Here is a 22,933-nt window from a genome sequence, read left to right as displayed (position 1 = left end):
CAACAAGGTTGGGGTCGAATCCCACAGCGAATATGGAGAGAAAAGAGTACTAATCGTAAGCGATACTAGTCTTTAAAAGCTTTAATCCTATTCCTGATAGTTTGAAATAGTTGTTGAATAATGTAATTAAGTATTTTGACTGAAATTGTATTTAATGCGAAATAGAGACTAAGGTTGTGTTCCCCAATGTGATTAGATATTATGTTTTAGGTTTCAATGTGATATACTCCTAATTGTTGTTCTATGAATATGCACTTGGTCTCTTAAGGACTTCTTAATGTTTTCCAACAGTTAACTCGTATTTCCTCTTTATGATTCTTCCAAATGTAAAAGAGTTGCAATCGAAGAATGACCAATAATGCCAATTTAGAATTGTTCTTATCCCTAAGTTAGTCTATTAAACGAGGTTTAACGCCTCGAGTCATTGTCATTCAATCTTACCAATACTAACTCTCTTTCCCAAGAAAAGTTAATATAATGGCTTAGGATAATGCTTGCAATCATCACCCAACGCTAAATCACAAAAACTGAATAAATACCAACAACCATTATGCATATATCAATAATAGAAACCCATTCACATAATATCCATCATGGGACTCACAACCTTAGCTTTAAAATTAGCTACTCATAATCTTGACTAGCAAAGAAAGCTTAAAAGTTGACATAATATACTTACAATGCAATTACAAGGTGGAATGGAAGTGAAGTAGTTTACTTTAAACTATCCAAAACTTCTAATATGAAAAACCTAGAGTTTATGCTCTCAAAAATATATCTGGCTGCTGAATTAAAACCCTACATTAAGTGTTTATAGAGCCACAATTCGCGCCAAGTTTCTGGACAAAAGTGCCCTTACGCGGCATAGTTACGGACCGTAACTCAGGTTACGGTCCGTCCTTCATTTCGTCATTTGTCCACTTGTTGTTACAGCCACCATGCGACGGACCGTCCTTCTGAGGCGTAACTTGTTACATCACTTGGCAACTTTCTAAAAATTTGGCTGATGTTACGGTGTTATGTTACGGACCGTATCATGAGTTACGGACCGTAACACCTCATCGTAACACTGATGGTTTCAATGAAAAATTTCTCGAAATTTGGTTGATGTTACGGCGATATGTTACGGACTGTAACATGAGTTACGGATCGTAACACCTCATCATAACACTAATGGTTTCAATGAAAACTTTCTGGAATTTTAGGTCTTGTTACGGTTCAATGGTACGAGCCGTAACCTGAGTTACGGATCCCGTTACGGTCCGTAACATGAGGTACAGACCGTCATTTAGCTCCAATTTTATCCGTTTTTCAGCATTTCATCTCATTTCCGATCCTTGGTTAACCAACCCTATAAAACATAAAAATAACATAAGAAACAATGTAAAATCACTTAAAAACAAGCAACACTTCTAGTTACAAAGGCATAAAATGTGCCGAAATTCACGGCACATCAGTTTCCCTTTGACCTTTCCCTAGTGAACACATGTCGGATATACTCGATCAATCGGTAGATTTGATATCTTTGTATCATCGAACTTTGGTGTATACCTAGACAAATACATGTCACACAATTAACCCTTTAATCGTCTTTGGTTCTCATTGTTGTGTTCGTTTCATCCATGAACCACGCCTGGTCTGGTAAGTGCGTAGAGAATTGGCCTTATAGAAATCTCCTTGAAGTGGCTTACACTTCACACTTACATAGGTGATTCCTAAAAGTGTAATCCTTTAGAACACTGTCACACCCCAATTCCGCTAGGGTGTGATGGGCACCCGACCCTTACTTAGAGCCGAACGAACCCTCAGACTCTTACTGCACATAAAATCACATCAAACCTTTTAAGTCGAATAAGATAAAATACATAGTAATTTTTTTTTTCAGAAAGTTCTTTCTCGTAGCTTCCAAGAAGAACAAATCTATAATCATACAAAATTTAGTACATAACACAGACCGGCATATCGACTGACGGAGCCGCTTACAGACTGACAAACAATACCTACGACACTGTCTGCAAAGTCTCTAACGTAGTCCAGAAAGCATAACATACAAACTCTGACTCGGCAGCACTCCGGGAACAATTGGAGCTTGCCATCTGCACTGGAACATCTTCTATACTGTCTTCAACTCACCTGGGAGTACCTGCTCGGCATGAACGCAACCCCCGAAGAAGAGAGGGTCAGTACGGAAAATGTACCGAGAATGTAAAGCGGAAATATAACAAACATAATCATAGTCCGAACCAGAAGTACAGAGATATAGCAGACAGAGTCGAACCCGAATCCGAAACAGAAATACAGAGTGCATGGACAGAACCACAATATGTATCGTAAGTACGGGGTGTAGCCGACAGAGTCGTATTGTGAACTAGATCACGACCCAACCCCGTAGGCCGTGACTGGTACCCGATCTGGGCACCCAAACACATCTATCCAACGCTATCTCAACTGTTATCAAACGCATTCAAGTATAAAGCAGAAGCCGTCAAGGCTATATTTCAAATTTAGATAATTTCCAGAAAAATTTTGGCAGAGTTTCCTTTGTTTTACATACTATCCAAAATAACCCTGCGCACAGAAAATACCAACAAAGGCCACACCGGCCAGCAAAGCAATATATAAACATATGCGGACCGGCCGCCGCGGCGAATGGGGTCGCCCCAAACACAACATATACACACATCCGTACAGAAAGACCCTAACCCACAAACATGTCCACAGACCTCTAAACAGACCGACAGAGTCATATGACGGGACAGGGCCCCGCCGTACCCGGAGTTGCCATACATACAGAATATACAGAAGACAGAAGATATATACCAAAAGTACACGCTCCGGACCAAAGGAGCTCTTCAAAATAGCAGAATCTGAGCCCTAGACTGGCGGCGTATCTTCAGGTGCGTCTGTACCTGCGGGCATGTAACGCAGCCCCCAAAGAACCGGGGGTCAGTACGAAAAATGTACCGAGTATGTAAAGCGAAAATATAACAACATAATCATAGTCTGAATCAGAAGTACAGAAATATAGCGAACGGAATCATAATCCAACAGACAGATAGAGGTATACCGGACAGAGTCATAATTCAGACAGACAGACGGAAGTATACCGGACAGAATCATAATCCGAACGGACAACCAGAATCATAATCCGAACGGAAAACCAGAATCATAAGTCATACAGACAGACAGGATCAGAATCCATACGGACAGACAGAATCATACATAGGGTACAGAAACGTGGTCGCCACTCCTGCCTTTGGCGCCACAGCACATCGTATTTCAGATGATTTCATATCTTCGAACATCTCCATCACATAACACATCATATCATAACCACGGTAACCCCGGGGACAGATCACACGCCGGGAAACCGGACACATCATACTTCGTAATTCATATACACGGTAACCGGGGACGAAGATATACCACATTACCCCATAACCGGACACATCATACTTCGGGATTCATACATAGGACCCGGCCTCCGACAAAGGGACTCGGCGGTCCATCCGCACGATATAAACCGGCCCGGGATCCGGTGAAAAGAAGCTTTGAGACATCCACGAACAGATTAATGAGAAACCACATACATACAGATCATTATACCGACTCAATCAAACTGAAGTAGGCCGAATGGCGAGTCAAATCAGAGTATTCGGATAGCGTTCATAATACGCGTCTATATCCTACTTGGGAAGGCATGACCGATTATAACCAGAATCAGATTTTCAGATGTCAAAACCATTTTGCAAGATTTATATAAAAACAGTCATATCATGGTCAAAATGATAGTTCCGATATTTCCTGTGAAAAACGGACAGAAATAAGGCAATTTAGGCCATACAAGAGGTATCGGGGCTCCGTGGGCCCACCTCGGACCAACTCGAGGTGACATACGTAAAGTACTGATAAAAGACCTTATGAGGTCATCTATAATCATTTGGAAGTATTCCGACTCCGTTTGGGAAAGTTTCATACAAAAGTTCACCTTAGGGACAAGTTGTAAGAAAAGTGATTCAATCTCGCTGAAGGAATTGGAGCGGATTTCCATCTCGAATTCCGAGGAATGGAGTCGTATTTAAGGCTCGCGGCCGAGCCTATCATGTTCAGAACATGCCTAAGAAGGAAGGGGTAGGATTTACATACCTCGATTGCGCCTTACGCTCGCTTGGCTTCGATTCCAATCTCGTCCAGAATCTACAAATGGTCATGTTTACCAATTGTCAAATTCAAGACTTAAGACTCCAAATTCATTACATATTTGCCTACCGAAATTTCGGCAGCATTTCCTTTATACATATAACATCCCCAAAAGTTAAACACATCCAAACAATCAACGCAACCCAACAACAATATCCATAATGACAACAAGTATTTCAAAACACATAATATGGCACAATTTGCCATCTTTCCGTCATAATGTAACATCTTTCATTCCGACCTTACACTTCCAAACCAAACTTATTATTTTCATATTCATCACTCATCAAGATCACTACAACATGATTGAAAGGCATATCCTATCGTTTTCACCAAATATACATAAAGTATGCACAATATACAAGTTTCCTACCAAGGGCATAATTCGCCCACAACTTCTAATCTCTTAGCAAACATGTTCATGACATATTTCTATCTTCCAACTTCATCAATGATAATCATAATTTGCATCTTCCTACTTTCATTTCCACATTTACATAATTACAATAAACTTGCATGTTTTCCTACAACAACTTAACAACCATTTTTCCATACCAACAAGAGCCATTTTTCTTCCATTCGTTTCACAATAACACAATTAACATACTAACGGAATTTAATTCACATTCCATCATCACCATAGCATCACACAGCCATAACCTATTTTTTCCAACTTCCACTAATTCATTCAACTTTCACTTCCAATACAATTTCCACCATAATCACAACTAGATTCCAACATGAATTCAAGTCATTATATACATGCAACATATGCATACACACGGCCAACTTCCAAACAACATACCCACTTTACAAACTTCCATATTTTCATACACTCTACTCAATTCTACATATTACAACATAAACCAAACTTCATAACATAAGAAAATGAATTAATTCATACCTTTTCCTCAAGTTCTTCACTAGCCACCAAAGTCACCTTTTGGCCAAAATAATTATACCAAGTTGTAGAGAATCTTGAGCTTGGTAATAACCCCACAAGAAATGAATTTTTGAACCAAAGGAATTGGCTCCAAGAATTTTTCTTTCTTTTTCTCTTCTCTCTTTCTCTTACCCAAAACCTCTTCTTTTTTTTTTTTCTTGCTTTGTTTTTCTTGATTTTTCTTGAAGCTTCTATAGGATCAAGACAACTTATATAATAATTTTGTCACATGGGAATTAGTTAATTCCATGGGCTTGGGCACTATATGGCCGGTTGGGCCTCTTGAATTTGGGCCTCACTTTCTTAATTTTTTTTTTTTAGCCCAATTGGCTAGATTTTGTATTTCATGAGGCAAGTTTTCCAAAATTCCAATTTTGCCCTTGGCCTCCTCTCGTATTTCCACATTAACATTTTCCTGAGTAACATATGCATATTGGCTAGAATCAAAATATGGCCTCATTTCTTACAAGCCACAAATTATTTCGAATTTTCCGAATGTTCGAAATTACGGGATATAACAAACACTATTTGATATACCCTGTATCAAACTTAGAAACTATTAAAAAGTCTTAATGATTTATCCTTGGTACTAAACATTGTCTTCATCATGAGAATGGACCGAAAAATTGTTTGACAGTGTTAAACCGTCAATCATAACTTTGTTTGATCTTCTTGAACCTAGATCTTAGGATCTCCAGTCTTCTAGGTAGAGTTACCGCCATGTTGACTTGCCTTCAGCCATAGTCCCATTCCCTTTGATGATTTCTCAATCGCTTCTCTAGTTAGGCCTTTTGTAAGTGGATCCGACACATAGTCAATTGTGATAATTCCACTAGAGAGTAGTTGTCTAACAGTATTATGTCTTCATCGTATGTGACAAGATTTGTCGTTATGCATAATGCTCTCAGCCCTTCCTATTGCCGCTTAACTACCGCAATGTATGCATATAGGTGCCAAAGGTTTGGGCCAAAATGGAATATCTTCCAAGAAATTTCGAAGCTATTCAGCTTATTCAAAGGCTTTGTCTAAAGCTATGAACTCAGACTCTATCGTAAAGCAGACAATACACGTTTGTTTGGATGACTTCCAAGACACTGCTCCTCCACCAATGGTAAAAACGTATCCACTTGTGGACTTAGTTTCAGCTGATCCGGTGATCCAATTTGCATCATAATATCCCTCTATTACTGCGGGATACGAATTGTAGTGCAAAGCCAAGTCTTGTTTGTACTGTAAATATCCCAAAACTTGTTTCATTGCCATCCAATGAGTTTGGTCGGGATTACTTGTGTATCGACTTACTTTACTTATCGCACAAGCTATATCTGGCCATGTACAATTCATGATGTACTTCAAACTTCCCAACATTCGAGCATACTCCACTTGATACTTACTTTGTCCTTTATTTCTAACAAAATTATGGCTTAAGTCAACTGGAGTTCGTGCTACCTTGAAGTCCAAATGTTTGAACTTTTCAAGTACCATTTTGATATAATGAGATTGAGACAATGCTAGGCCTTGAGGAGTCCTGTGGATTTTAATTCCTAGAATTAAATCGGCAACTCCTAAGTCTTTCATATCAAACGTGCTAGCAAGCATACGCTTAGTAGCATTTATGTTGGCAATATCGTTACTCATTATTAGCATGTCATCAACATACAAGAAAACAGTAACCAGATGATTTGGAGTGTTCTTAATGCACATTTATCACACTCATTAATTTTAAATCAATTTGACAACATTGTTTGATCAAATTTCGCGTGCCATTATTTTGGTGCATGTTTAAGTCCATAAAATGACTTAACAAGTCTGCACATCTTCTTTTCTTTTTCAGGAACCACAAACCCTTCATGTTGTTCCATGTATATTTCTTCCTCTAAATCTCCATTTAAGAAGACGGGTTTTAACATCCATTTGATGAAATTGAAGGCCATACACGGCGTCCAACGCTATTAACACCCGAATAGATGTAATTCTCGTTACCGGCGAGAATGTGTCAAAATAATCAAGGCCTTCTCGTTGTCTAACCTTTGACCACAAGTCTTGCCTTATATTTGTCAATAGTGCCACATCTTTCATTTTTCTTTTGAAAATCCATTTGGAACCTAAAGGTTTGTTTCTTGAAGGAAGATCAACCAACTCCCAAGTATGGTTGCTTAAAATGGATTAAATTTCACTATTAACTGCCTTTTTTCAATATTGTGCTTCTGAAGAAGACACTACTTCCTTAAAAGTTTGAGGCTCTTTTTCTACTAAGAATGTCAAAAGGTCTGGACCAAAGGAAGTAGATGTCCTTTGATGCTTGCTATGTCTTGGGTTCTCCTTATTAGGAGTTTCCTTTGTCTCTTCCCGAGGTCATTTACGTCTTTCGCTATACGACTCACATTTCTCTTTATACAGATAAATGTTTTCAAAAAATTTTGCATTATCTGATTCTATTACTGTATTAAGATGAATATCGGGATTTACTGATTTGTGAACTAGAAACCGATATGCTTTGCTATTGGTGGCATATCCTATGAAAACACCATCTACGATTTTCAATCCTGTTTTAACCCTTTTGGGTTTTGGAGCTTGTACCTTAGCTAGACACCCCCACATTTTGAAATATTTCAAGCTGGGATTTCTTCCTTTTCATCTCTCATATGGAATGGATTGTGTTTTTCTATGGGGAACTAGATTAAGTATTCTATCAGTCGTAAGAATAGCTTCCCCCCACAAGTTATGGGGTAAACCAAAACTTAATAGTAAGGTATTCATCATCTCCTTTAATGTTCTAGTTTTTCTTTCTGCAATCCCATTGGATTGTGGAGAGTAAGGGGAAGTTATTTGGTGAATAATGCCATATTCCAAACAAATTCTTCAAAAGAAGATTCATATTTGCAGCCCCCATCACTCTTTATCATTTTAATCTTTTTGTTAAGTCTAGTCTCAACTTCACTTTTGTATTGCCTGAATGCTTCAATTGCTTCATCTTTACTATTAAGTAAATAAATATAGCAATAACGAGTGCTGTCGTCAATGAAAGTAATGAAATACTTTTTTCCACCGCTAGATGGAGTTGACTTCATGTCACATATATCTGTGAAAATTAAGTCTAAAGGATTTGAATTCCTTTCAATTGACTTGTAAGGATGTTTAGCATACTTAGCTTCCATACAGATTTGACATTTTAAATTATAGCATTCAAATTTAGGCAATATATCCAAATTAATCATTTTTCGCAACGTTTTATAATTGACATGTCCTAAACGGTAATGCCATAAATCATTTGACTCAAGTAAGTAAGACAAAGCTGAAATTTTATTATTATCAACGACCATTGCATTCAGTTTAAAAAGGCCCTTTGTAAGGTAACCTTTTCCTATGTACATCTCGTTTTTACTTATTATAACTTTGTCTGAAACGTAAACACACTTAAAACAGTTCTTCAATAGAAGTCCGGTACAGACTAATTTTTTCCTAATTTCAAGAACATGATAGACGTTGAGAGTCACGACCTTGCCAGAAGTCAATTTCAGAAATATCTTTCCATAACCTTCAATCTTGACCGTTGCAGAATTTCCCATAAAAATGGTCTCGTCGGGTCGGGCGGGAGCATATGAAGCGAATGCTTCTCTAACAGCACAAATGTGGGGAGTGGTGCCAGAATCAATCCACCACTCTTTAGGATTTCCCATGAGGTTGCACACAGACAATATAGTGCACAATCATATTAGACAACATAGCGCACAAGTCATCAACAACCAGTAATTTACTAAATCAGTTTCTGTTTTATAAAACCAGAAAAAACGTTAAAGACAGAAATTAGATGAAACAGAAAATTTTCGAGCTCACAAGTTTCTTGTGTGTCCTTAAGAAATCTAATTCCCCCACTGTTGCCAAGGTTAATGGATTAATATCTCCCAGGATAGAACGGAAAACTATTCTGCAATAGCGGCAATGCAAATCGCAGAACTTTGGCAAGCTCAAAGAGCAGCAGCAAATCACACTGGACACTTACGTTTTTGTTTGGAAAAATATGTAGAATGTAGAAGAGAGGGGAGTTTTTCAGTTAGAACTTTTTTCCAGTGATTTCAGTGTATAAAAATGAGGTGAAGCAAAAGTACCTCTTCTGGAAGAAGGTGACTGTTTGGTCATCAGTTAACATCGTTGGGAAAATATTAATTTATTCCGCAAATTAATTAAATAATGCGCGAATTAATATTAGGAAAAGGAAAATTAAATAATGAAAATGGAAAATAAAATTTAGTCCAAAAAGATTGTCAATTAATCAGATCATTTGACCAAATCCAAATCCAAGCAACGACGACGGCGCGAGGGGAGGTCGTCTTCTTAACCCTTTATGAGCTAGAGGTTGTGCTTCTAAATATAAGCACATACATATCACTTTCCACCACCAATGTGATAGAATGCTTACTTGGAAAAGTTACATTTCCAAAATTTCACTTCCGTTGAATTTTTTTCCCTACATTTCTCAATTCACACTTCCACCTTTAAAGCTCGCTACTTGGTGACTTTAATAAATCCCAACATGGTCTAGATTTGCTCTTTTTCACTAACGAAATTATTATATAAACAAAAAAAGACATGGAAACGGTCCATATTTGCGTTTTTAATTGAACTTCCTGTAATTTACTACCCTTCCCCTTTCCCTTTTTTCTTTAGTCACCCCCAAATAAATACAAATTTGAGTTTTTTTTCCTATAACTATTGCTTTAATTAATAGCTTATTTATTAGCTGTAAAAAAATCGAATACTCCATTCCCCTTGTTTTGCTTATTCTGATTTTTCCTTTTTGTGATTGAATGAATTTAGCTTTGACGTATATTCATTCCTTTTTTTTTTCTTACTATTTGGATTGAGAATTATGATTTCTTCATTCTCCAAACTGTTAGCTTAAACCTATTGTAATTTTTTTTTATCTATCTCTTCCATCTCTCTCTCTCTCTATACAAAGGACTAGTTACGACATTCTTTACTACTCCCCGGATCAAAAGGAATGTCCACTTAGCTATTTGCACACCCTTTAAGAAAATACTGACTTCTAGAAAAAAATAGGTAATTTGACTGAGCTATCGCTTATTAAATAGGTATTGAAATTTGATCACATACCACTTAATAGAGGCAAATCTGGAAAAATAAGGTAAATCTTTCTTAATTTGATAAGTGGACACTCTTTTTGACCCAAGAAAATAGACTAAGTGGACAATGTTTTTGATCCAGAGGGAGTACTAGTTTGCTAATAGTCTGTTATGTAGAAATGAAGAAATAAATAAAGAATCGAAAAATGCTCGATTTTCTGTTTGATCTAGATTAAGTGTTAGCTAACGGTTGGCCTTGAAGCTCAATTGCTTGTACCGTTTTACATTCACCTTGCTCTTCCCAGTCTATATCATATATACGTGCTAAATTTTTTTTTTAAAAAAAATAGCAAATCCAAATTCGAAAATTTAGAATTCCACTCGACTCATTTATCTTCTGAATACATAATTTTCCAACAAATTGAAACCTTTTTAACCTTCTGAATGCCAGCGATCTCGGGAATTTTTTTCAGAAAACCAAGAGAAAATCCAATAATTCAATGCAGTTATTTTTCAGCATCACTGTTTCTGGTAGCTATTTGCAAATGTTATCAGTTCATTAAGCTTATATGTTCTATTAAACTTGTACTAGCTATTGCGACGTACTAGTATTGACTACTAAATTAACTGGCTTTTTGCATTATAGGTATTGAAAGCCAATGTGCATCTCCTTTGCCAACTGGTTCTAAATCTCTAATATGCATGCAACTCCAATTTTCTCAGATATACAAACAATGTACTCCTATTAGTACTTCTTTTTGTTTCCTTGAAACTGGAGTTGCTATGAACTCATGCTCTAGAAGGGATTGGGAAAAGGCTCAAATATGCCACTGAGCTTAACGAAATGGCTCACATATGCCACCCGTAAAAAGGGGTGAGAGGGGTGGGGGCTGGTAAATAGTGTAGGGTTTAGATAGTGCCACGCGGCAAAATCTAGTAGCAGCAGGGCTCCATTAGTGGTTAGTGGCACGAATGAACAAAATGTGTCACGATGATGGCATAAATGAACCCAACTATTAACAAGTGGCATGGATGAGCTATTTCCGATAATTCTATGGCATATTTGAACTTTTTCCCTAATTCAACTACAACATTCACACCATATTCATCTTTCCACATGAAAATCATTAAAAAAAGTCAAAATCTGAAACTTGGTACTGAGAAAAGGAGAATGCTGGCTTGCAGTAAATGAATTAAGACGGAGCACCAAGAGATGGTGCAAGCTGCAAGATGCCAAGGCACCCCGACCACGCAGAGGTCTTTGCGTATATTTCAGTAGTTAATGCAATTATGTTATCCAATCCTGAGAGTTGTGCAGTCCTTACCGTTTCTTTGCAGCTCGATGAGTCCCTTTTTCTGTTGATTCCAACGTATTTCAAGCTTCATATACATACTATGACTGATATGGTACTTCTACTATTAAAATTCTAACTGAAACAGCAATACAGGAACTTTTAATAGAAAAATATTGAATGTTTTTCTTTCCCACAGTAGTTTATTTTATAAAATGTTGTTTTACTCCCTTTATCCTAAATTGAAACTCCACGCTTAACTTGGTACAGATATGAAAATGGCCCCTGCAAAAGTGTATTGCTAAAGTTATAGCAACAATTATTACCTTTCGACTAAAAAGTGTTAAACTGACTCGTCCCACCAGTTGACAAGAAACTTCTGTTGTTTTCCTCTAACATCTTCAAACTCTTGCCCTTGCTTAACCAATTGTTGATAAAACCGTGGGAACTGCCGCTTAAACTCCTCAGCATATGCACTGGCCTGAAAAACCCACCAAAATCTTACTTCATGGAGGAAAACTAGTTCTGCAACCAATGCAGAACATAGTAAAAACAACTCACCCTAAATGGTTCATGCACAACACGAATATGATAATTAATTATTTAGGATACAGCCTAGTCCTTCAAGTTCAAATAATTGATTTGTGAGTACTTTTAGGCTAAGTTGCTCGGACTCTCCAAAATTGTTGCCGCACCCGTGTCGGATCCTCCGAAAATGCACTACTTTTGGAGGATCCGACAATTACCCTTCGACATTTTTGAAGAGTCCAAGCAACATAGTTTTTATATACAAACTGATTTAATGTTGCATGATTCCAGGATTTGGTCTGAGCATCGAAAATGTGAACTTGTTGTTGGCCTTTAACTCACCATGGTTGATCATGGTTCAACACAAGCAGAGATAAGATGGAGAATCAATAGGCGAAACTCATTTTTGATATGTACATCACCCATTCCTGAAACAAGAAAGAGAATAGAAAGGAAAAAGAAACAAATGAATGAGAAGAAACATTTATTGATTTTGGGAGAAGAATTTGCAAATTATATAAAAAGAGAGAAGATAATGTCGCTACCAACTCGGAGAAGAATTTGCAAATTATTAGTTTGTACTATTTTTATGCATATGATATATATACATATACTATGTTCAAAACACGATTAATATAGCATTATAGTTTGTGCTCCGTATCTAAACTTTATTATATTAGTGTTTGCTACGAATACAAAGTCTGCACTTTTTTTTTAACATTATATTTTTTTTAATATGGGGTTCACTTTTTTTTTATATTGCTTGATTTTGTCAATATGGGATACTATGTTCAAAACACGATTTAATATAACATTGTAGTTTGTGCTTCATATTTAAAACTTTATTATATTAGTGTTTGCTACAAATACAAAGTCTGCATTTTTTTTACATTGTTTGTTTTTTTAATAACGCAGAAAATTAAGCCCAATAACGCAGAAAATTACTGCGTTATTTTTTTTTTTTGCGGGGTGAATTACTCTCTTTCTTTTAAATTTTCATACTTTGGCCATAGATTAACATGCTTCAAGACTCCAGAACTTCAATATTTTATATAGAACCCGATTTTATTTTGTGCGATTAATAATGTAGGCTCAATACATCAAGAATTCGCAAAACTTCGGGTCATCATTTTAGTGGTTGAAAAGTGTTCGAAGTAAGTTTTTGTTTGAACATTAGCTTTAAGTTTTTATTTTTTAGGGTTTAGATTTAAGCGTGTTATTGTTTAGTTATTAATGCTTAACTTTATTTCGAATATGTTGCGATTTTTTTATAATTAATTTCGGATGTCACACGAGTTAGTTATAAACGATAACAAAGAGTAAAATAAATTTTATCATTAAGAAATAGATACGCAAAAATATACTTAATATTCACTTAAACTATACAACTTATTTTATTACTTATAGACAATCGTCAATCGGTCCCACATGTTGTAGACTTTAGAATACCATGAGGCCTAAGGCATATATGATTCCCACCACTCTCGTCATCGTCCTCGTCCCCCTTTCTCCTCTTAATAACAAGATGCTCTACGTCATGATCATCCGCCCTTCCCTTCTTTGTGCTCTTGACAATAAAGTGCTTCTTCTTGGGACCTCGTGAACGTCCGGTCAGATGGGCTCATCCTTATCGGGAGACGGGACCACAACATAATCATCTTCATCGGGATACGGTACCGTAGGCGCCAAAGGATAAACGTGAAAAAACATATAAAAATTACTACTAATTTTAATTTATATTGAATACATTAACGTTTGTTAAAAATCAAACCTGTGTATCAATAAGTGCATGAGTAGGCCCTTGAGGTGGGCCTGGTGTAGAATCTGAAGTAGTCTCATGGACGGGATGCTGAGAGGCTGAAGCTGGAGCGGTGTCTTGTCAATATAATTATTCAATATAATTAAAAAATAATTATATTGAATATATTAACGTTTGTTAAAAATCAAACCTGTGTAACAACGGGATTTAGGTTATCGTTTGTTATTCAAGATTTAGTTTATCGTTCGTTTTTCATTTTTTGATTGTAAAAATTATGTTATATATTAACTAACTAATTCATAATTAACAATTGCTAACTAATTATTCTTCTAACTACAATTAAAGTAATAACGAACTAATTCATTTAACGAGAAATTATATTAACTAACTAATTAATCATTAATTAAATAATTAACACATAAATAGATAACTACTTAGCACATTAACAATTAACATATGATAAACAATTTGAATGAATAAATTAGCAATTACATAATTAACAAATAATAAGAGATTACTTTTCTAATTAACAAATTAGCATAGAATAAACAATTAATAAATAGTTTAAGTAAATATTAAGTATATTTTTTTCGTAGATATTTCTTAATGATAAAATTTATTTTACTCTTTGTTATAGTTTATAACTAACTCGTGTGACATCCTAAATTAATCATAGAAAGATCGCAAAATATTCGAAATAAAGTTACGCATTAACTAATAAATACACACTTAAATCTAAACGCTAAAAAATAAAAATAAACTTAAAGCTAATGATAACAAGTTTTCAAAAGAAAACATACTTTGAGCACTTTTAAACCACTAAAACGACGACCCGAAGTTTTGCTTATCCTTGATGTATTGAGCCTACATTATTAATCGCACAAAAAAAATCAGGTTTTATATAAAATATTGAAGTTCCGGAGTCTCGAAGCATGATTAATCTATGGCCAAAGTATGAAAAAAGTGTGAAAATTTAAAAGAAAGAGAGTAATTAACCAAAAAAAAACAAACTAAATAACGCAATAATTTACTGCGTTATTAGATTTTACTGACCGTTACAATTAAATCCAATAATGTAGTAAATTACTGTGTTAAGGGTACGTACATATCACTTTTTTTCCTTGGGATATTTTGGTTCATTTCCACTTTTTTTTGGGTCATTTAGGTTCCGGACTCTTGCTCGTCTTCCTATTATTTACCTAAATATGCTCCTCTTTCCTTTTCTCAACTTACAGTTTCTTAAATTATTCATCGTTTGTTAGTTTAATACTTTAATAATGGATGTTGTTGTGACTCCTATATTATAATATTTCTTATCTAAAATGTCATACAGTGCCAAGTGACAAGAGTTATGGTGTACTTAATTAAAAGACATAACGACATAACCTATAACGCACATAATATTTATTTTAAGTGTGTTTTAATATTCAAACTTTTCAATTGGATTACTATTATTGAGTAAATTTTGTTCAAATTTGCAATAAGATTTATTGCCATTGATTAATTTTATTGTTATTGTAGAAATATAAGTTCTCAACTGAGTTTACTGTTATCAGAAAAATTATTGAATTTTGAAGAAGAAGAAGAAAATAAATAAATAAATAAATTTAGATGAGCCAAGAAGAAATAACGGAAAAGGCTTAAATATGCTATCGAACTATCGGAAATGACTCATTTATGCCATTCGCCAATAGTTTGGTTCATTTATGTCATCACTGTTACCAAAATGGCTCATCCATGTCATTTTTCATTAACGGCGGTTTTACAATACCAGATATGACATTTGGCCTCCAATTAGAGGTCCACATCGTTTAATTAAACCATCACAAATTTATGGGTCGGGTCTTAGTTTAATTTAGGTACTACAAGAAAGTATAGAAATGGCAACAAAAACTTTAATATTTGGCAATAACTTAGTTTTATTGTTGGCAAATGAACTTTTTGTTGCCAAAGAATTTAATTCTGTTGCAATTGTTGACACCCAATTTCGTCCCTCTATTATTCCAATTTATTTCCTGGAGCTTCTAAATTTATTAACGAGCTAAATACTTTGTTTTCGCTACTATTTTCTATTTCCACTACTATTAATATCATTACTTTAATGTTTCACTATTCTACTATCAACATTACTATTATTACTTTATCACAAATTTTAAATGGTTCGCCATCGTTTCATTTCAGAATTTGTACTCGTTAAATTAATTTTACTTTATTAAATCCTTTATTTTCTACATACTAACTATTATTTGTCTTCACATAATATATATTGCACTAGTTGTTAAATTAGAAGTCCAAAAATAATTTAAATAAAGAAAGAACAACCCATATTTTCGGATCAATTTGAGCCCAACAATCAGCCCACTTTAAATCTAACACTTAACAGATCAGCCCACATCTCTTACCCGAATCAGCCCACTATTGCTAACCCGACCCGGACCAGCCCATTCGTTTTAATCCCTAAACCAAATGAAACAAAAGAAAACCTAATGTTTTCCCTTCAAGCGCAGCCGACCCTCACCCCCCTCTTCTCCATTCCCATTTTCGACCAAACCTCAGTTCCCTTTCAACAATGGCGGATCGTGCCACTCCATTTTCGTGCAATACGCACAGCTTTCCCTCTTTCCTTTCTCTCTCCTCCCTCTCTCTACTCATCGTTCCCCTTTTACAGCAAAAGCCCTACTTCCCTTTTAGCTATGACAGTTGTGTCTATGCCATTTCCATACCAAAAATGTCGCGACGCCTAAGCCTTCTGTCGTTGACAGGGAAGGCATTCCCTTTCCTCACTCCAAGACGCAACAACCTTGAAAGAACAGAGAAAAATTGGTTCGTTTTGGGCACGAATCTGCAACCAAGTCACGTGAAGATCTGTTTGGATCTCAACGGATCTTTTTCTGTGACTGGTTTTTGAAAACCCCAGTTCAACAGCCCGCCCAATTTCGAATCAAGAAAACCCTATCTTGATACTATAAATACAAAGATACAAGACCAGTTTAGGGGAGGAAAAAAAAAGACAGAGCATTTTTTGAGAGATACCACTATTTTCAAATCTTGTTTTCCTTTTCCGGCGAACTTTAGCCGCGACAAAAGGGATTCGACTCACAACTCTAGTTTCGCATCCGTTCTCTAGTTCAGAGGGTTCGACGTTTGAGCTTTAGATCGGTGACCCAAAAGCCTCAGTTTGCTGCACTCAAGAAAGGTAACATTTCATCCTTTAGTTTTTTTTTTTTTAGCCTTAATCTGTTTTGGTGGATATCGAGTGTTAGTTCAGCTTGGTTCTTGGCCTGTTGTTGAAATTTTCTGTTAATCGGGATCAACATATACGAATGCTTAATTGACAGTAAAGCAGTAATTTAGTTATGTTGCCTATGCTTGCTATTAATGATTAGCTTGTAAGCTTGTTTGGTCTTTCATATGATTTTGCATTAAGTTCCATATCAAGTTTCATGTAAAGCTCACGTTTCCAGACCATTTCAGCACTTCCCTTTTAGGATTAAAGAAAGATTTTAAAACAGTAGTATTGAATCTGATTGGAAACATGCTATCCCTGTTTCTTTCTGAAAATCTGCACTAGTTTACATATCGCATTGGCTCCATTTCTTACCTAAAAAAAAATCAGAAACTTGCCATTCTCTTCAAGATGAAGTTTCGTTCGGATTTGATATAGGTTTAGACACTTTAATTTGTTTCTATCTATTGAAAGCATGCCTTATGATTTAAAAAGTTGAATTTGGTTTTTTTGTGTATCAACATGCCTAAAGGGCTAAATTCAGCATATTATCGAGTATTTAGATAAAGCATTTGTTGCAACATTGTGACGCTGTTATATTTGATATTTAGTTTAGTCCCCTTTGCTGGTTTGATTGTTTAGTACGTTCTAAGTTGGGATCACTAAAAAATGATTTTTATAAGTATTGCCTTACCTTCAGTTATTCCCTCCGATAGAAGCTGATATGAACCATGAATAAATTACTTTGCTGGTTAAAGAGTTGGTAGAGCTTACCTCTTCCCTTTAGGGGATCTAGATTATCGCCTATCTAATTTGTTTGAAGTAACTGTGTAGTGAAGTTGCATGTTTAGGAGGATAATACAAATCACCCTTATAGCAATTGATTGAATCTGCCCCTATGTTCGATTTGCCCGATGTGAGACCAATAATTTGTGTATCTATGAGTTGGCTGCCCACATCAGCGTGTGGGGCTTGCCTTTTCCTTAAGCTTCGTGTTGCTGCATTAAGTTTTATTACTCATGGTTAATAAATTTTCTCTTTGTCCAATAATGCATAAAGTAGATGTCCCTCAGTGGGTTTAGTCCAATAACAATAGAGGATTAAGCAAGAAACTTAGCTGATAACAAAGGTGGTCTGTTGGAATTGACGGAAAATTTGTTTGTTTCACTATTTGGCCACTAAAGAATAAGAATATTGTTTTAGCCTTTACTGTGGATTTCACTTCAGCTGTTGCTGCTCCAGCAAGTAGCATCAATGGAAATGATGCATTTTCACTCTTAAAAAAGACTGCTGAAAACACTGCTTTATGTTAACATGGCTGCCGCAAATTGGCAGCAAGTGTTTACTATATTGGGCTGGATTGATTCTCTGTTTTTGATATCTATTTTGAGCAGAGATTGCTGTTTGGTGGTTGCTTTACTGTTTTTTTTTTATGTGTTTTGGGGTGCCATTATTTATGTGATGTTTTCCTCATTTTTTCTTTTCATCTAAGTTTCAACTGCTGCCTTTTTTTTTGGTGACTGAAGTATGGGTATCACAAATCCCTTGTACTAATCCTTTTTTTTCTTTTCATTTTTTATGCATGCCCAACGCGAATTTCTCTCGAGTCAGCCCCCATTCAGCCATCCGCAGCAATATATGAAGGTTGCTGGACCGAAGCTCAACAGTAAACAGTCCACAGCAGCGGACAACAGCAGCCTTAAAATGGGCCGAATCCATTTAAATATATGTGTTTTTCCGTTACTCTACTTTTGCACATCTCTCTGCTTGTTGTTTACTTTATTTGCATTGGAATGTTTTTTTTACGTGTGTTCTATTAGAAGAAACTAGCAATACCAAGAAGAAACTAGCAATACCAAGAAGAATAAGAGAATTTGTTCCCATTTCTTAGTACAAAAAGTATGTTTGGAAATTACAGTAGGAACAACAGTTACAAATACTAATGCAAAGTGGAGCTTATGCTTTAATTGAATATAATTAAAGAAGGTGAAGAATTGTCAACACTGCCCAGTTTTAAAGCAAAGAAGAAAAAAGATTAAAAAGAGAAATAGGAAGTTAAAGAGAGTTCAACCTCTGTTAGGACGTGTTTGACGTTTGGCTATTATAATGAAGACTTGAATCATTCCTTTTTAGGCATTAAAATCCTCTCTTCGATTTCTGACGATTTCGTCATATTTTAATAACGTAAAACTTTAAAACTTAATTGATATCAATCTTACAATGATTCTTTTAATTTGTTAGTTAGTACAACTTATTTTCTTTAAGTATTTACAAAACGTTTTACATCCCACGCTTTCTCAGTTTATTTACAACTAAATCTTTTTTGCAAATCATTATTTTTCTATCAGTTTTATTTTAAATAGCATTCTTATACATCTATCCATAACTTTAGCAATACTTATAAAGATATTTTCTTAAACTTTGTAAAATATTACACCTACACTCTTAGCCTAATTAATATAAGTCCGGTCGGACTAACCATTATTAATGGAACTTAGAGGATGCTTAATACCTTCCCTCTAAGTTAGTTGAACCCTTACCTAGAATTTTGATTTCGTAGATTTAAAACGGAGTTAACTTTAGAAAATTACTTTAATTAACTTTAGGTGCTCTATTTCACCGTAAATAATTAGGTGACGACTCTTGTACTTTAATTAATCCCGGAATTACCGGGATGTTGTAAACTATTTTGACTTCGGTTAAAATAGGGTATAACAACCGTAGTATTGATTATTGTTGCAAAAAGTATTTTTGGCAACAAAAAAAAAAATTGTTGCAATAACAGCCGTTGGGAAAAGTCTATGAACAAAAAAAAATATTGTTGCCAAAAATACTTTTTGTAACAATAATCAATCTATGGCAACAAAAATAATTTTGTTGCCAAGTATATTTTTTCTTGTAGTGAGGATTTAATTTGTGCTGGTTTAATTGAACAACGTGGACCTCTAATAGGAGGTCATGTGTCATATCTGGCATTGTAAAATCGGTGTTAATGAAAAATAGCATGGATGAGCCATTTTGGGAACGGTGATGGCATAAATGAGTCAAACTATTAACGAGTGACATAAATGAGTCATTTCCAATAGTTCGATGACATATTTAAGCCTTTTCCGAAAAACATTCATACATTTTTTATGATCTTTTCTTTTTGTTAATTTTTTGTATAACTATTATTTTAGAGTTATCTTTTTAATTGAGTTTATTGTAATCAGTCCTGATTGTGTATAGATCATGGCTGTGATAAGTGATCAAATGATGATATCTGGGGCAAAGATAGGCTCTACTCATCTGGGGCAAAGATAGGCTCTACTCCAATAGAGTAATTACTAGTTAACTGGTATATACCGTAGCAAATTCCTTCAAAGACTCCATGCCCCTCTTCTCAGCCAGAAGAGACCCCACACAAAGGTTGAAAAAGTCTTCGTCCAGCAAAATATCTGTCTCTTTAAAAAAAAAAAAATTATGATAATTGTCTCGCCAATTAACTATTTTTTGGGGTTTTGTTATCTTGAAAAGTACTATAACTCGCAATTTGTCTCATGTCAATACGATGAAAAATATAATTAAAATGTTGATAAAAGTTTAAATAGTTTGAATCTCCAAAAAATGAAAAGTGTCACATAAATTGAGACAGGGGAGGAGCACAAATACAGTTAGTAAATAGAACATATAATACATGCTTGTGACCTACTTCAATAATCTTGTGATAAAAGAAATTAAAACATATGCCAGTTTTGTCATACATTTGCTTGCTGCTGAACTAGATCAAAATACACAACGAGGATACAAACTTTAGAAATATATAATTCCATTTCATCAAAAAAGATCACAATTAGTTATATATAATTTTCTCTCAAAAGATTAAGCAACACTCGAGATGGATTGACCAATTTAGTAAATATGAAGAACGATTGCACAGACTTCTGCAAATAATATGATGTTTTCTCTCATATCCATAATTTCAAATTATGAGCTTTTTAATTATTTGAAATTGTAAAATATGTTAAAGGTTAAAGGTAAGGTAATAATCGGGTAATTTTCTTTGTCACAGATAAGATAATTCATGACGACTTGACTTTATTGTGGTTGAAAATATCAAAAGTACTATGGTCTATTTTGCACCTTACATTTTCTTTGTGCATAAACTGAAAATAAAATGTGTGCCTATAAATGAGAGTCCGGAACCAAAATGATCCAATAAAAATGGACTTGAACCAAAATACCCCAGAAAAAAAATATAGTACCTTTAATGCAGTATTTTTCTGCGTTAAAGGACTTAACGTAATGGCGCGGTTAAGTCCTTTAATGCAGTAAAATACTGCGTTAAAGGAGCTCCTTTTTTTTTTTTTTTTTTTGTTTTTGTTTTTGTTAAACTCTCTTTGTTTTACATTTTCACACTTTTTTACGTACTTTAGTCATAGATTAATCATGCTTCGAGACTCCGAAACTTGAATATTTTATATAGACCCTACTTATTTTTGTGCGATTAATAAGGTAGGCTCAATACATCAAGGATATGCAAAACTTCGGATTGTCGTTTTAGTGGTTGAAAAGTGCTCGAAGTCCATATTTGTTTGAAGACTTGTCATCATTAGCTTTAAGTTAGTTATGTTTTAGGGTTTAGATTTAAGTGTGTTATTTTTTAGTCAAAATTGCATCATTCATACCAATCTCAAAATAATCAAAATTGCATCATTCATGACAATATGAAAATACTTAAACTTGTTCATTAATAACAAATCCAAACTTGTTAAAATACAACCATCAAAGAAAGAAAAAACTTAAAATACATTCATCAATTCATACCCTTGAGTTGATGCAAAACTAAACATACTAATATCCTTCAAATTAACAACATCATCATAAATTAAACATATAACTAAAATCACAATATTAAATATCATCATAAGAATTGAAGTCTTCAATATCGTCCTCAGATAAATATCTTGGGTTTCTTAAGACAAATCTTCTTTTTATAGATGTTAGTTCCCTACCGGTTGATGATGCTTGTTCTTTAGCCAACTTGACCATGTAAAATCTACAACGTCATGCTAGCATTCGGTTCTTCTCTTTCCTAATCCTTTGTACCGCAACCTCACAAGAATCTTGATCAATTCGAGGCATGCTCAATGAAAATCTTGTTGCGATTGGAGCGTTTAGATTTTCCAAGTCACGAACAAGACGTTGTGTTTCGGAGTACAGACATGCCCATTCGCAACGTAAACCAAAATAATATTCACGTGGATATGAATATTTCAGCTTGCGAAAATCGTCATTAGCTCTATTAAAAGGTGGGGCTTGAAATCGTCTAGCACGAATTCACTGTTATCGGTTGAGGAATCACCGGAATAGTTGATTTGATTTGAGTTGTCATCACCACTGCTATTTGAATCCTTTGGAAAAAATACCGACCAATCTACATTTCTACTATGAGACATTGAATTTTAAGTAGTCACTAAGGAGCAAAAGGCTACTTATATAGGTATCAAACTCAATAGGTTGTGGGATCATGACTATGACCCCACCAACTTTATTTAAGACAATAGAACTATTAATAATATCATGGGGAATCATCGTCATCGGACATCTCACAGTCCGAATCTCACTTGGATCTGAATATGACGTAACCATGTTGACCATATTTTACCCTGAGGCAACGTATTTTCATCCGATTGCTCTTCGCGAAAACAATTAAGAGCAAAATTCAATTCTTGTGGATTGACACGAGGCATTGACATAACACTATTTTTTGGGCGTTTAAGCCCTATTGACCTCAAGTTTTGTTCCAGTGCTGCAGCCTCCCTAACATGCTAATTCCACACGTCTGTCATCATATTGTTGTAACGTTGATTGTATCTCTCATTTGGGTTATTCGAGTATTCAAAATATTCACCCAATTCC

General features: G+C 35.1%; 3 long non-coding RNA genes across 3 annotated transcripts; 1 reads left to right on the top strand and 2 right to left on the bottom strand.

The window, feature by feature from the left end:
* Positions 1–2,471: 2,471 nt before the first annotated feature.
* Positions 2,472–4,322, bottom strand: LOC132614706 (uncharacterized). Its single transcript, XR_009572416.1, has 2 exons — positions 4,147–4,322; positions 2,472–2,909 (listed from the first exon to the last, which is right to left on the bottom strand). It is a non-coding gene; the product is annotated as an uncharacterized LOC132614706 (long non-coding RNA).
* Positions 4,323–11,659: 7,337 nt separating this feature from the next.
* Positions 11,660–13,216, bottom strand: LOC132614289 (uncharacterized). The gene is made up of 2 exons (XR_009572239.1): positions 12,390–13,216; positions 11,660–12,000 (listed from the first exon to the last, which is right to left on the bottom strand). It is a non-coding gene; the product is annotated as an uncharacterized LOC132614289 (long non-coding RNA).
* A 3,070-nt stretch (positions 13,217–16,286) lies between these two features.
* LOC132614460 (uncharacterized) lies at positions 16,287–18,913 on the top strand. The gene is made up of 2 exons (XR_009572307.1): positions 16,287–17,002; positions 18,644–18,913. It is a non-coding gene; the product is annotated as an uncharacterized LOC132614460 (long non-coding RNA).
* The last annotated feature ends 4,020 nt before the right edge of the window (positions 18,914–22,933 follow it).

The sequence above is a fragment of the Lycium barbarum genome, chromosome 10 (genome assembly GCF_019175385.1).
Source record: "Lycium barbarum isolate Lr01 chromosome 10, ASM1917538v2, whole genome shotgun sequence".
NCBI classification, from domain to species: Eukaryota; Viridiplantae; Streptophyta; class Magnoliopsida; order Solanales; family Solanaceae; genus Lycium; species Lycium barbarum.
The sequence above is the reverse complement of the archived record's forward strand: the minus strand, read 5'-3'. Positions and strand labels throughout refer to the sequence as shown.